The sequence below is a fragment of the Tamandua tetradactyla genome, chromosome 18 (genome assembly GCF_023851605.1).
Source record: "Tamandua tetradactyla isolate mTamTet1 chromosome 18, mTamTet1.pri, whole genome shotgun sequence".
In the NCBI taxonomy this organism is placed as follows: Eukaryota; Metazoa; Chordata; class Mammalia; order Pilosa; family Myrmecophagidae; genus Tamandua; species Tamandua tetradactyla.
In genome coordinates, this window is record NC_135344.1 from 58,859,268 (window position 1) to 58,873,243 (window position 13,976).

Below are 13,976 nucleotides of genomic sequence, written 5' to 3' on the forward strand. Positions count from 1 at the left end.
GTGACACCTGCGTTGAGCAGTCATTCTACCCAGTCCTGGTGCTACACGTTGGAGGGGGAGGGTGGGGACAAAAGACACAGTCTCTGCTCCTGAGGAGTGTACAATCTGTGGGAGGTGCTTGCAAACCTGGGGCCACTTCCTGTGGCCCCAGATAGGTGGACTGTTACTTTATTTTTAAAGTAAAAAAATATATGTAAAAAAAGAAGAAAAAATCATGGATCCATGAAGTGCCTTGGCCCCTATCTTTAGGCTACTCTTATGAGAAGGAAATAACTAACCTCTAAGAAATTTGGATTCATATCTGTGGAAACATAAACAAACCTCACTTCATTTCTTATCACAATCTTTCAAGTGCAACTCCATCATTTGCCTTTACAAAGATGGGCTTTGCAGTCAGACAAAGCTGGGTTCCAACCCCGGCTCTACCACTCCCCAGCTGTGTGATCTTGAGCAGTTATTTAACCTCACAGAGGCCGTTTCCTTATACGTCAACCTAGTTTAACTAACACCCTCTTTGAGACATTATTATAATTGAGATAATGAATATATGTAAAGTGCTTACCATAAGGCCTGTCTAATTTCTAGTCAGGGATGCATAATCAATATGATTATACGGGTTAAAGAGGAGGGTGCACGGGTGGTTCAGTGGTTAGAATGCCCGCCTTCCATGCGGGAGACCCGGGTTCGATTCCCACACCATGCACCGCCCCCCACCCCACCCCCGCCAAAAAGAGAGTTAAACAGGATTTTTCGCCTTCAAAATGACGACCAGAATCTGAGAACAAATGATGACAAGAACTCCCAAATTCTGAAGAGCAGAGCTATCCCGGACCGGCTAAAGCGGAGCCCAAAACCAGTTCTGTGAAGCTCGGCTCGCGCCCACCTCCAGCCCCCAGAGGAGGCGGGGCTTGATGGGGAGCCTGGGCTCCCGGGCTCTTTGCAGAGGAGGGTCCGGAGTGCTGGGTGTTTTCTCTCCTCTCCCACCACCCCACCCCACCCTCCCCCGCTCTCCAACAGAGGTAAAGGTCCGTAGTACCACCCACCCCCCCCGGAACCCCCCTGGGGCTCATCGCCACCGCAGAAGTCCCCTCCCTGCGGCACTGGCGCCACCTGCCGCCAACAGCGGGGAGAATTCTTAGGGAACTCGGCCCGAGTCCCCCGAGAGTGAGGGTTGGAAGAACAGGAACCTGACGTTTACCCGCAAAAGTCATAAAGTTCAGCTGACAGAGCCACCGATACAGAGTGAAGGACTCCGCAAAGGAGTGGCCCGCCTTTCCAGAGCCTGGCGAGGAGCAGAGTTGTCCTGTGGGCAGGGGGGCGCTGTGGGAGGTGGTCTTGAAAGAACTGGGCCCAGGAGGACGTCTGCCGAGTGAGGTAACCCCACAGAAAGTGGGTTGGGGGGGGTGGAGATGGATGCCGAAGCTGAAGGACTTTCACAGAGTGCCAGCCTGAGAGCTCAGCACCCCCCACCCCCAACCTGCACTGCAGGAGGCCCCTAAATGAACCCCAAGATCAGGGGACTCCCTTTGAGCATCCACCAGGCTAGGGGCCACCTGTCATCTCCAAATTCACCCCCCACTTCCTCCTCGCACAACTCACTTGCCCCCTCTGCTCAACCCTGGAGGCATCAGAATCAGCTGCTAAACAATGGGGAAAGAGAAGAACTGAAAAGAAATCAACCATCCTCCCCACCTCCCCGCTAGGGCCAGCATTTATCCACTGCCAGCTTCCAAGCAAGACAGTCTGTGCTGGACCGGACTTCTCAGTGCCTGAAAATGAGGCCATGGATTAAGACCTAAAAAGTGACCAGAAAACCAGGATGGGTAAAGGAGATCTCACATCCTGGGTTGAAAGGAGATTACGAAACAGAAAAAGGGCATTTTCTGCTTCCCCAGAGTCCAGCTTGTCCGATAGTATTGGTGGTTTCACCACTGTCTCCTCTTTCTCTAAATTCAGAATGCATACCCTGTAGCCATCGTCTTGAATCCTTTTATTTATTTATTTATTTTTGGCACGTTTTAGAAGTGTTTAATTGCTTGAATAACAGAGCACACAAAATCAGGCAGAGAAGTCCCAAGAAAGTGATAGTCATGTGTTCTAGTTTGCTAGTTGTCTGAATGCAATGTACCAGAAACGGAATGGCTTTTAAAAGGGGGAATTTAATAAGTTGGTAGTTTACAGTTCTAAGGCCGAGGAAATGTCCCAGTTAAAGCAAGTCTATAGAAACGTCCAATCAAAGGCATCCATCCAGGGAAAGATACCTTGGTTCAAGAAGGCCAGTGAAGTTCAGGGTTTCTCTCTCAAGTGGAAGGGCACATGGCAAACACAGTCAGGGCTTCTCTCTCATCTGGAAGGGCATGTGGCGAACACAACATCATCTGCTAACTTCTTCTCCTGGCTTCTTGTTTCATGAAGTTCCCCGGGAGGCATTTTCCTTCTTCATCTCCAAAGGTTGCTGCTGGCTGGTAGACTCGACTTCTCGTGGCTATGTTGTTCTGCTCTGCTCTCTCTGAGTCTCCTTCAGTCTCCAAAATGTTTCCTCTCTTATAGAACTGCAGAAACTTATCAAGACCCACCCAAATGGGCGGAGACATGTCGTCACCTAATCCAGCAACAACCACTCTTGACTAAATCACATCTCCAGGGAAATGATCTGATTACAGTTTCAAACATACAGTATTGAATAGGGATTATTCTGCCTTTACAACTTGGGATTTTGATTAAAACATGGCTTTCCTGGGGGACAGACATCCTTTCAAACCAGCACATCATGTTTTGCTGTTTTTGGCCCTTTGGCCTGTCATCTTCTGAGTATTTATTAGATTTTCCTTTTATGTTAGACATTTATTTTGATGGCAAATGCAATCCAAGTGAATAAATAAATGTAATCTTTTTTAAACTGCTCCCCCCATGTCCCTTTAAACAAGAAAAGAAAGTGCAAAATGTCCCTTCAGAGCCTATTTGGCTACAGTTGCCCCGCCTGTGGGTTTTGAAATCAGACTGTAACTTGGTCTTCAGAATCTTCTCAAACTATCGCCCAATCTGTTTAGGAAACTCTGGAACATCAGTCCTATTGATACTGTCGATGATGTCTGCTCTAGTTTTCTAGCTGCCAGAATGCAATATATCAGAATCAGAATGGCTTTTTAAAAGGGGAATTTAATAAATTGCTAGTTTACAGTTCTAAGGCTGAGGAAATGTCCAATTAAAACAAGTCTATAGAAATGTCCAATCAAAGGCATCCAGGGAAAGATACCTTGGTTCAAGAAGGCCGATGAAGTTCAGGGTTTCTTTCTCATCTGGAAAAGCACATGGCGAACATAGTCACGGTTTCTCTCTCAGCTGGAAGTGCACATGGAGAGCAAGCTGTCATCTGCTACTTTCTCTCCTGGCTTCCTGTTTCATGAAGCTCCCCAGGAGGCATTTTCCTTCTTTTTCTCCATAAGTCGCTGGTTTGTGGGCTCTCTGCTTCTCGTGGCTATGCTGTTCTGTTGTGTTCTCTTTGAATCTCCCATTCTCCAAAATGTTTCCTCTTTTATAGGACTTCAGAAACTAATCAAGACCCACACAAATGGGGTAGAGACATGCCTCTACCTAATCCAGTTTAACAACCACTTTTGATTAAATCACATCCCCAGGGAGATGATCTAATTACAGATTCAAACATACAGTATTGAATAGGGATTATTCTGCCTTTATGAAATGGGATTTAGATTAAAACATGGCTTTTCTAGGAGACATACATCCTTTCAAACCAGCACAATGTCCAAAAGTGAGTGTGCTGGTTTGAAATTGTTATGTACCCCAGAAAAGCCTTGTTCTAATCCTGATGCAATATTATAGTGTGGGACCATTTGATTAGATTGTTTCCATGGAGATATAATTCACTTAATTGTGGGTGTGACTTTTTGATTAGATGGAGATGTGACTCCACCCGTTCGAGGTGGGTCTTGATTAGTTTACTGGAGACCTATAAAAGAGGAAACATTTTGGAGAAAGCTCAGACACTTGGAGAACAGTTGCTGCAAAGCCAACAGAGTGCAGACATTTGGAGATGCTTAAAGTGCTAACAGAGAGCAGACACCTAGACATGGACATTTGGAGATGCAGAACCCAACAGACATCACCATATGACTTCCCAAGAGATGTTAAGCAAGTCAGAACCCACAGTTGTGTCCTAGAGGAGCTAAGTGAAGGCCCACAGACACTTAGAGAGGAAACAACTGGCATCAGAAGTTGGAAGCAACAGAACAGGAAACAAGGGCAGGCAGACACTAGCCATGTGCCTTCCCGTGTGACAGACATTGGCCTTTCTTGAGTCAAGGTATCTTTATCTGGATGCCTTAGTTTGGACATTTTTATGGCCTTAGAACTATAAACTTGTAACCTAATAGATTCCCTTTTTAAAAGCCATTCCATTTCTTGTATATTGCATTCTGGCAGCATTCAACAAACTGCTACAGTGAACAGGTTGAAGGCAACAGAAGTGGTCTTCAGCAAACTGAAGGCCACTGGGAAACTTGCCCAGAAGATACCAGCTCCTTCAATAAAAGCTGGGAGAATGCCACCATTGTAACTGACCCCAACATGGCCACTGGCCCATTTCTTGCTGCCAGTGTGGCTCCGGATAAGGCACCACTTGTGACGGAGTTCCAGGCCCCTTCATTCTCCCTGACCTGAACCCTGCTGCAATTAGTCATGGAAAACAGACCTCCCCAAACTGCAAAGCTACCTCCCAACTGTGAAGCCCTGGTTTTAATCACTGTCAAACTCCCTCTTTGTCTGAGGGTTACCCCACGGGAGAATACTGAGAAACTTTGATTGTTTGAAAGATGCCCCCACCCATGGCACCCCTAGGCCCCACCACATCACCCACCCTTCACCAGGGCCGAGGTTCCATGCAAAATTTTCCATTTTGTCTGCAGCCATGCACCTGAATTCTTTTTCCTTCACCTCGCCCTCCTAAATTATCTCCTCCAGGAAACTTCATCCCAGTTAATTTCCCTCCTTCCTCGATCTCAGACATCTCCGCCTCCCTTTGTAAACTCTAAGACTTAGTTTATTCTTATAGTTGACTGTGAGTGTATCTTTCTTAATTTGCTCATAAATAATTTCCAGTTATTTCTACATGACCACTGAGAAACTAAGACTGTTAGACACCCCATGTTTGGTCAAGAAGCACTGACTTAATAAACACTGAAATTGTCTAGTGAGGGAACCACTGGCCTAGTTTCAACTTGTACACTCATAGCAAGAGGATGGCAATGTGGGGTCTCATTAAATGGATGAGGTATAGAGGAGATAGTGGAAATTGAGGGGCCCAGAGAAGAAAAACAGGGGATGGTTCATATAAGGCTGCTGAATACACTTTCCCCTTCGTTTCATGGTATACTAACTATTCACCAGCCCTTTGCAGTAGCTGTGGTTATGGTTCCATGCAGTCTTGGTCGACTTTATATATTGGTCCGTAAGTTCTTAAGATTCCGCTTGCTTGGAATTTAAATTCCTGTCCACAGAACATTTTAGTTTGCAAGAAGATAAAAAATCTTATTACAGTTGAAACCAAGAGAATTTCATCTTTCCTTCCTATGATTTTCATCCCTAAGTATATGATACAATTCAGGGAAAAAAAATGATAGTTGTGAAATAGAACATGCCAGATGGTTTAGAAGTTCTTGTTGTCTAAATATTATGTCATTTGCATTACATAAGTCTTATACCAAGCACACTGCACTAATTGTGTGGCACAGATCATGACAGATTGCTCAGGTTTTTACATCATTTTTTTTGCTCAGTTTTTGTTTTTGTTTTTGTTTTAACATCATTTTCTTTAGTGTTTTCTCTGATCTAAGCTCAGAGAAATTATGTCCAGGTGGGGTCCAGGTGCAGGTATGTGTGCTAACTCCAGAGGGCCTGCTTCTATATTAAATGGTTTCATAAGAGTGTTCCAGCTTTGGAAATTTGCTCTCTTGGCCCTTTTTAGTGTTTACATTTCTCTCCAAATATTCCCTCATGCCCATGCTGACTAATGACTAATTGTTCTAAGGGAAAGGAACCAGCTCTGAGAAGTAAAAGAACATTCTCAGGCTCCGTTGCGGATTGTGGACTGCGCCATTTTTTACAGTGTCTCTGGAAACTTATTTTTACAGCACATGGACCCATTCTTTTAATTATCATCATCATGTACAGTGCTGAGATGATTTGCTTCACCTCAAATTTAGAATATAAATTATGCTTGTTAAAAATACATATTTTTGTTATCAAAAGTAACTGATACTGATTCTAACTTCAGGGAGTGGGCCAATAAAAATGAGGGCAACATGTCAATTTTAGGCCAGTGATGGTTGCAGAATCCTCCCATTCTCTTGAATAGTCTTACTTTTGCCAGAGTTCAGATTATCACATTAATAGGGGCATAGAATTGTTTTACAGTTTGTAAAGCACTTTTATATATTCTATCCTATTCACCCTCTCTATGTAGTGTAAGTGGGTTTAACACCATATTATAAATAAGGATTGTTGCAATTATCTTTGCTATGTAACAAACTACCCCAAAACTTAGTGGCTTAAGAACACTGATTTATGTTATTTATATATCTGAAATTTGGGTAAGAGTTCATGGAAATGGCTCTCTCTACTTAACGTAGTATCAGCTGCAATGTGGCTCAATGAGGATTAGAAGGTAACTTTCAAGAATGGTTCATTCATGTTCTAGTTTGCTAGCTGCTGGAATGCAATATACCAGAAACAGAATGGCTTTTAAAAAGGGGAATTTAATAAGTTGCTAGTTTACAGTCCTAAGGTTGAGAAAATGTCCCAGTTAAAACAAGTCTATAGAACTTGTCCAATCTAAGGCATCCAGGGAGAGATGCCTTGGTTCAAGAAGGCCAATGACGTTCAGGGTTTCTCTCTCAAGTAGAAAGGCACATGGTAAACACAGTCAGAGTTCCTCTCTCATCTGGAAAGGCACAAGGTGAACTTGGTCAGGGTTCCTCTCTCATCTGGAAGGGCATGTGGTGAACAAGGTGTCATCTACCAGTTTTTTCTCCTGGCTTCCCTTCATGAAGCTCCTGGGGAGGCATCCTCCCTCTTCATCTCCAAAGGTTGCTGGCTGGTGGACTCTGCTTCTCATAACTATGTCGTTCTCCTCTGCTCTCTCTGAATATCCCAGTCTCCAAAATGTTTCCTCTTTTATGGGACTCCAGAAACTAATCAAGACCCACACAAATGGGTAGAGACACGCCTCCAACTCATCCACTTTAACAACCACTCTTGATTAAATCTCATCTCCAGGAAGATGATCTAGTTACAGTTTCAAACATACAGTACTGAATAGGGATTAGAAGAAGTGGCTGCCTTTACAAAATGAGATTTGGATTAAAACATGGCTTTTCTAGGGTGCATACATCATTTCAAACCAGCACAATTCACATGGCTGAAACGTGACTATCAGCTGTCAGCTGGGAGTTCAGTTGGGGTTGTCAGCCAAGGGGCCTCAGTTCTTCTCCACATGGACCTCTCCACAGGGTTGCTTTGGTGACAAGATTTCAAAAGTGAGTGTTCCAAAAGACAGAAAGTAGAAGCTCCCAGTCTCTTAAGGCCTGGGTCCAGAAACTGGCATGTCATTGCTTTATCTTTATTCTATTGGTCAAAGCAATCTCAGAGTCTACCAATATTCAAGGAGAGGAGACACGGATCCCACCTCTCAGAGGAAATATTTTGTGGCTAGCTTTAAATTACCACTAAGATGTCAAGACATAGAATGGGTTGGTAAGGGTTACTCAGCTAGTAAGACTAAACCCTTGCTTTTTTCATCACTATCGTAGACTGGTGTGTTGATTACTGCACCAAAATCCATCGTAGTCAGGTTGAAATTACTGCTTTTCTATGAAGCAAGTAAGTAATTATCTTAAACCACTTTTTCTTCTTTAATTTAGTGGGCGTAAATGAGTTCTTAAGAGTAATTTTTGAGTACCACAAAATGCTTTGAAGTACCTGTCTTCCAGGTCTGAGACTTAATGTGTATATGAAATCCTTAATTTAGGTTCTGCTGATGATTAAAATGCTACCTTCCACAATATTTATCACCCCCCCCAAAATGCATAAAAATGTAGTCTAATATATCCCTAAACCTAACAACATCCAAAAAGCCATGTTTATTAAATTTCTCAAGTAGAAAATGAAGTCATTTTACTTTATCTAAAAATCTCAAAGTTAAAAAATATCCTGTTACAGCTAGCACACATTTTTCATGGTATGACGCTCCTCTTTTATGGTGAAACTTTGTAGGAGAAATAAAAATAATGCTTTGGAGAATTTTACCTTATAGACAAATTTGCTGGGAAAAAGCTGATCCATCAAGTGGGAGAGATTGACCTGTGTTTCATGCTGACAAATGAAGCTGTTAAGTCACGGAGAGCTGGGAAAAGGTCCTATACAATGGTCACCACTTTAGCCAAATGATCGGATGCCACATCCACATCGCTAATCGAGAAACAACCTGACATTAAATGCCTCCCAGCGTTGTGTAGTATAGACTACACGGGACCACCTGGAAAATCTTCCTGCCAAAAATGTTTAACATGACTGTAATCAAGCCTTGAGACCTAACTTTCAATCAACCTTTCTCTACTGGGGTTCCTCACAGAAAATGAGTTGAGTGACTATTTTCTCAATTCTCCCAAGAATGAAACATAAGATAGTACCATTCTAGATACACCAGAGAGAAGTTAATTCATTACATAAAATGAATGCCTTAGGGCATCACAGCTTAATTTTCTCATGGATTCCCAGTTGTCAAGGATCAAGTTAAATGAGGAAATGATCAGACAAATCCAGAATGGGAGACATTCTATGAAACAACCCACAGGTTTCTTCCAAAAGAAAATGTCATGGGGGAAAAAAAGTGGTGAGTTTAGATTAAATGGCACTAAAGACTTCTCTCATGATAGATTAGTTTTGCTTTTTTTTAAACTGCACTCTCTTGTAAAAAGCTTATTTCACTCAACATAATATCTGAGGTCCATCATGTTCTTGCATGATTCAATATCTCTTTCTGTTTTATTGCTATGCAGCATTCCATTGTATAAATATACCACAATTTATCCATTGTATTGCTGATAGATATTTGGGACATTTCCAATATAGGGGAATTATGAATAAAGCTGCTATGAACATTCTTGTACAGGTCTTTTGGTGACATATGCAATCATTTCCCTTAGGTATATACTGAGGAGTGGAATTGCTAGGTCATAGAGTCAGCATATGTTGAACTTTATTGGATACTGCCAAACAGTTTTCCAAGATGGTAACCAATTCATACTCCCAACCAAACAATATGAGAGTTACAATTGTGTCACCTCTCTGAGTAATGGGGAGTGCCTTAGTTTGCCAGAACTGTTACCACACATACCACAAACTGGTTTTGGCTCAGCAACAGGAATTCATTGACTCATGGTTTTGAGGCTAAAAGAAGTCCAAGATCAAGATATTAGAAGGTTTGCTTTCTCCCCACAGGTGCTGTGTGCCAGTGACCCTTGGGGTTCCTTAGCTTTTATCTTTCCCCCCTGTCACATGGCAATGCCTCTGCTTTCCCCCAGCCCCCCTGGTTTCTGCTGCCTGCCAACTTCTGGCTCCATCTCATGGCTTTCTCTCATTAAAACCTCCAGCAATCCAGATTAAGACCCACCCTGTTTCAGTCCACAATATTGTCAAAAGGTCCTATTTTCAATGCGCTCACACCCACAGTGGCTCAGATTAAAATGAAGGACATGTGTTTGTTGGGGCACATAATTCAACCTGCCATCGGAATCAAGTGATATTGACAGGGAAAGAGGGTTAGGAAAGTGTCTGGGGTGATGGAAATATTCTACATACTGATCTGGCTGGTGTGTGAATCAGGTTATATGTTTAAGATCTGTACACTTTGTAGGTTCTACCTCAATGAAAAGAGAGAGCAGGAGACTAAACATTTAACCAAATGTAATGGGTGACTCTTGATTGGCTACAAGTTCAAAACTAAAACCAATCATAAAAGACTGGAGACAATAAGCTTCAACTGGAGATTTAATATGGGCTGGATGTTAGATGTTGTTAGGAAATTATCTTTAATTTTCTTAGGTGTGATCATGGTAGTGTGGTTATGTAGGAAATGTGGGCTGCAGTATTTAGGGATGGCATGTCATGATACCTGCAGCTTCCTTTCAAATGGTTCAGCAATCACTAGACACACAAATGCATACACACACACACAGGGATGTCATATGATAAATATATATATGAATATGTGTGCATGAACCTAAATGTATAAACAAGTCTTATAAAACAAACATGAAAAGCTTTCAACCATCATGGAATCTAGTTGATAGATCTAACCATATTGTGATATTTTGTTATATTACTTTTTTAACTTTTCTGAATATTTGACAATTTCCAAACCAAAAGTTGTGTTTGGGGGAAGAGCTAGAGGCCTAAAGTGACCAGCTGAAAATGACAAAGCAACTAAGGAGAAGACCGTGGAACAAAATCTAGGAATCCTGACTCCTAATTCTGCATGTCCTCCCCTACATTCCTGCTTCCTTGAGTTACAAACCAATTATTAAATTTGAATACACTTTTTAAAATTAATTTCATTCTGCAATGTACCCCCAGTCGTCTAACCGGGCAGCACAGAGACACCCCCAGATTTCACTCAGAAATTAACTTGCATTTGGCCTGGAAATTCACACTTCCTCCCCTCTACAAATCAATCAATCTGCCTCTCTCCCCCTCTCTCTCCGGTTGCACAGCCACTTTCAAAATCACTCTTCCACCACTTCACCCATGTTCACATCCCCTTCTTCTAATGCAAAAGCTAAATTGAAAGCTAAGTGGCCTTGGCAGCCCACAAAGCCCCAGCGATTTCTCCCCGGAGCAGGAGGGGGACCCTGTGAAATGCGGCGCTGCTGTTTGAGGTTGGCGAGCCCAGCTGTAGCACTCAGCAGAGCTTCTCAGGTGGCTGCGCCGCTTTGAAGGTTTACTTTCAATTAAAAAAAAAAAATAAGAAAGAAGCCAAATCAGCAGCTGTCATGGATGCAGGGAAGATTTATTCAGGGTGGTCAAAGGGGAGCGTGGCCAGCAGTAAAGGCCTGAAGGTAGACAGGAAGGAAATTCAAGCTAGAGAGAGAAATTCCTCCTGGCAAGGTCAGGCAGGCACTGGACGGGTCCCCCTGGGCACCTTTGCCCGATTCCTATTGCTGGACTTGGTCAAAGGGGAAAAGAAGATTTTCGTCTGCAGACACTTGGAGGGTGGGTTTGGGGGAGGGAAACTGCCCAGGGGAAGCAAACGGAAAGGTCCTTGAAAGCACAGCTTATTAATCAGATGAAACCAGCCCTGCGGGATCAAAACCTGACTGATTTTAAAATTGTTTCCTGATTCAAAAGCTGGTGTTGCCCACCTAAAAATGTGATGAGGGGTGAGGGGCCAGGTCCCGGGGGAGTTCCGCACGCACAGAGCTTCCATTGAAGTCGGCACACGTGGAGGAGTGCAGATGTGCAGCGGAGAGCAGGGGTCGGGGTCTGGGGTTTTATCACCTTTCATTTCCTGTCTCTGTTCTCCTAAGGCTTTAGACCTATGACATGCTATTGTGCAAATTCATGTGTGCTTTGCAGAAGGGAGGAGCCAGGTTCTGCATTAACCATGATCAGGGCCCAAATAACTTCTAGAAGTAAACAGTTAAGCCACAGGCATGGGTTTAAAACACTTCCCCTCGGCCTCTGGCCCCCACGTTCACATCCCTTCTCCTTCCCACTCGGCCTCTGATGCAATTGAGTTATAGAAGCCAGAGGGGGTTCCCTGCTCTGTTTCCCTCAGAGTTAATTATCTGTAGTACATGCGTCCCATTCTATCCACAGCGAGTAACAAGGGTTAGGAATGAAGCTGCTGGTTGTAGAAATGGTGTTGCCCAAATATCCCAGAGCTCAAAAGTGACTACTTTAAATGTATATCCATATCTGTGTGTGTATGTTCATATTCATATATATGCACATACCATGGAAAAATACATGTTCTTAATCATAATCTGCATAACTGTGGGTGTGAACCCCTTTGTAGACAGGACCTTTTAAAGATGTTGATTATAGTTAACGTGTGGCCAAGTTGAATCGGGCTGGCCTTGAAATCCTTCATAAGCAGAAGAAAGCTGGACTTGGTCAGGCAGAGAAGGCCACACAGGAAGAAGCCAAAGTCAGTGGAAACCGGAAGAGCAGACATGAGGAGAAAGAGATCATCATGTGATAGCAGGTAGAGATGCAAACCAAGGAATTTAGAGTGGTTTGGAGCTATGTACCCCCGAAAAACATGTTCTTAAAATCAACCCATTTCGAGGAGAAAGAGATCATCATGTGATGGCAGGCAGAGATGCAAACCAAGGAATTTAGAGTGGTTTGGAGCTATGTACCCCCGAAAAACATGTTCTTAAAATCAACCCATTTCTGTGGGTGTGAACCCATTGTAAGTAGGACTTTCGGATGAGGTTGTTTCAGTGAAGGTGAGGCTCAACTCAGTCAGGATGGGTCTTATCCTAGTACTGGAGTCCTGTAGAAGTAAGAGGAAACTTAGAGAGAAAGCCACAGAGGGAGCATCCAGAAGCTGGAAGTCACTGGAACCCGGGACAGAAGGGAGAGGCCAGGACAGGCAGCCACGTGCATTGCCGTATAAGAAAGGAGCCGAGGACCAAGGGTCTCTGGCAGTCAACCCTAAGTCTTCCCAAGTCAGTCTTGGGAAGAAAGCACCGCTTTGATGACACCTTGATTTGGAATTGATTTGGATTTCTCTTTATTGGTTTGACACCATGAGCCAATAAATTCCCACTGTGTAAGCTACTCCATTGCATGGAATTTGCATTAGCAACAAGGAAACTAAAACAGACTTCTGGGAGAAAACATGGCTTTGCCAATCCCTTGATTTTGGGCTTCTAGCCTCTGAAATTATGAGATTATACATTCCTCTTGTTAAACCAACCAGTGTGTGGTATTTGCATTGCCGGTCTGGCAAACAAAGGCAATATATATAGAGAGAATTGAAAACAAAACAAAATTGTACCAGATCAAGCTCATATTTGTGTGATTTCCACACATTGGTTTTTTAAAACCTGTTCTCCTTTCATTTCTGACTGTGCCCAAAGAGATTCCCACACATACGGCCATGAACCAATCTTCCAGCTATAGTCAGCATGAGCCGCCACCCACCCCACCCTTTTTCATCTCCTGCTCTGGCTCTCCATTGTCTTTGCCCATCACACGTGAAGTACCACAAACTGCCAGTGCCCATTGGGAGAATCCAGTGATCACCTGGGACTCCAGGTGATGTGCTGCCTCCAGATGGGCCAACATCCCAGACTGGGGTTGTCAGACAATGCTGGGTTCCTTGAAGAGTGAAAGAAAACTGCTATCTCCCAGGTTTGTGGCCCCGTTTGACTCTAGGCACTAAGACAGGTCTGCCTATGCCAGGAGAATCACCAAGTCTCTCTTGAAGAGTCTCATCAACTTTTGGACTGATCCTTTGCCTGCAGGGTGCCCTCATGTAAAATAATTCCATCCATTTCTCACCCTCATTCCTCTTTCCAGAGGAGCTCAAATATGCATTATTATCCACTCTTTTCTCTTTCTCTTTATTGCCGGTTTTTCATCCCCAAAATAAATTTAATTCTTTTTCTCAAGTTGCAGGACAAAAACTCATCTGATTTAAATAAATAAAACATATTGGGAGAGATGGAGGGAAGGTATTATCTTCATTAAGAGTATCTGGGACCAAAATTAAGCAATCAAAATTTTACATAAATATAAAAAGCTTATCATAACTGCCAACACCTAGTTTTGCGTGTGTGTGTTTGTGTGTATGTTTAACAACAGCTGAGAGTTTGAGAAATAGAGTTGTCTAGTGAGTCATAAATAGTACCCACATTATGAAATAGATTTATTCCTAAAAAGTTGAAGAT